This window comes from Chrysochloris asiatica, unplaced genomic scaffold, assembly GCF_000296735.1.
Source record: "Chrysochloris asiatica unplaced genomic scaffold, ChrAsi1.0 scaffold00098, whole genome shotgun sequence".
Lineage (NCBI taxonomy): Eukaryota > Metazoa > Chordata > Mammalia > Afrosoricida > Chrysochloridae > Chrysochloris > Chrysochloris asiatica.
This window is the reverse complement of record NW_006408616.1, coordinates 6414391-6416432: the sequence shown is the minus strand read 5'-3', so window position 1 is coordinate 6416432 and position 2042 is coordinate 6414391. Positions and strand designations below refer to the sequence as shown.

Here is a 2042-nt window from a genome sequence, read left to right as displayed (position 1 = left end):
TTTTTTTTTAAGGTTACACAATAATTTATTGAGTGTCTCCGTTCCTAGCATCTCCCAAATTTCTAGGTCACTTTCCCTCCCTTGTAGATCTTATATGATGGCCCCAGGAAGATGGCTGGGGCCAGGGGAGCAGCATACTGCTCAATGAGACTTTTAAGGGTGCTGAAACTGTCTTCTTTGTACTGCCTGAACACAGCAGGCAACTCCATCTCCTTGTACATTGCCTTCACTCGGGCCACCTTCTCAGTTTCCTTTTGCCCGTAATTCTCCTGCAAGATCTGGCGCCATTCCAGAGAGGCCTGTTGCAGACAGTGAACCACCAGCCAGCTGTATTTATTGTCCTGGATGTCAGTGACAACCTTGCCCATCACACTGGGGTCATCAAAGAGGTCAAGGTAATCATCCTGAATCTGAAAGAACTCGCCCATCTCCAACAGGCTCTTCCTGGCATTGGCATGCTCCTTCTCCCTATCAATGCCTACCATATACATTGCAGCAGCTACAAAGGTAAAAAGAGTAGAAAGCTGTCTTGTACTTGACAATAGATTTATACTTCTTTTCAGTGAATCTGCCAAGATCCACGTTGCCCTGGGGGGCCGTGATGAGGTGCAGGTCTATCCGATCTCAGTCTGATAGGAACTCTGTAAGAAGAGCTCAATCAGATTCAGATAATAAGACAACTTCTGGCAGTAGAGCTTCAGCAGGTGACACTTCCAGCAGTATGGAGTCATTGATGGCATCTAAACTGATGCCTGGCTTCTGATACCAGCAGGGCTGCCCACATGGAGTAAGGGATGCATCCATTATGTTGTCTAACACCTGGAAAAAAGCGTGGAGCAGCTCCACACACCAGCCCATGGTCAGGGTCCACTGCAGACTATCAGCATCCTGCTTCCTTGGCTCCAGCAGCTCCTGGAACACAGCCAGCACCATCCAAACTCAGTTGTACTTACCCTCAAGGACATTGTACTCTAGAACCTTCTTGTGCCGGACAATAGCATCTTCTGTCTCCAATGCCCCATCTTATCCTCCGTCAGTACCTTGAGAATCTATAAGTGCTGAATGAAATCTTGCTTTTCTTGAGCGTAAGTGTGTGACTTCTGGTCTCCACTCATTCTGAGGCAGAAGTGCTCTGTTCTTGGATGCTGGATCTTGTTTGATCATCATATTCTTTTTATATAATCCAACTTCTCAGGTTATTTGCTTAAACATAAAGATTGAGTATGGTGAAATAATGCAACCCTGACACACACCTTTCCTGATTTAAAATCATTTCATATTTCTTGTTCTGCTCAAGTGACTGCGTCTTGGACTATGTTCAATTATTAATGAATGTTTTAGCTGTTTCTCCTCATTTTGAGTTGTGCCCCATCAGAAAATGAAGGTGCCATTTGTGTCATCATGGTCCATTCTACTTTGAGGAGGTACCTCTACTCCAGTCATATTCTAAATGCCTTCCAACCTGAGGGGTTCATCTTCTATATCTGACAACATTTGGGTGTTATTCATGATGTTTTCATCTTCTGACCTTCTATATCTGACAACATTCCACTGTTGTTCATAAGGTTTTCAGTGGCTAAACATTTAGAAGTATTTTGCCTCTCTATCTCCCTAGTCTAATTCTGCAAGCTCAGCTGAAATCTGTCCACCATTAGTAACCCTGATTGTATTTAAAACACCTGCAGCATAGCTTCCAGCATCACGGCACCTGTAAGCCACACAGTATGACAGATGGACAGCTAAGTGGTGGTTCTGATTTACAGCCAGCCTGTATATAATTTCTGAAAGTGACAGCTATATTTGATCCATTGACCTTTCAGTTAACAGTCCAGTGCTTATCCTACAGCCCCATATTTCTATGTTGTTATTGTTGTTAAGTGCCATCAAGTCTGTTTTGATTCATAATGATCCTCTAAAGGGTTTCCAAGGAGCAGCTGGTGGATTTGAATCACAGATCTTGTGATTAGCTAGCGAATGCTTATCCTACAGTGCCACACCCAGACTCCCATATCTCTATGGTAGTGATAGCGGTGGTTGTGTGC

At 44.0% G+C, this 2042-nt stretch overlaps 1 pseudogene; it reads right to left on the bottom strand.

Annotated features, from left to right (window-relative positions):
* Positions 1-62: 62 nt before the first annotated feature.
* Positions 63-1115, bottom strand: LOC102819273 (annotated as a pseudogene).
* Between the last annotated feature and the right edge of the window lie 927 nt (positions 1116-2042).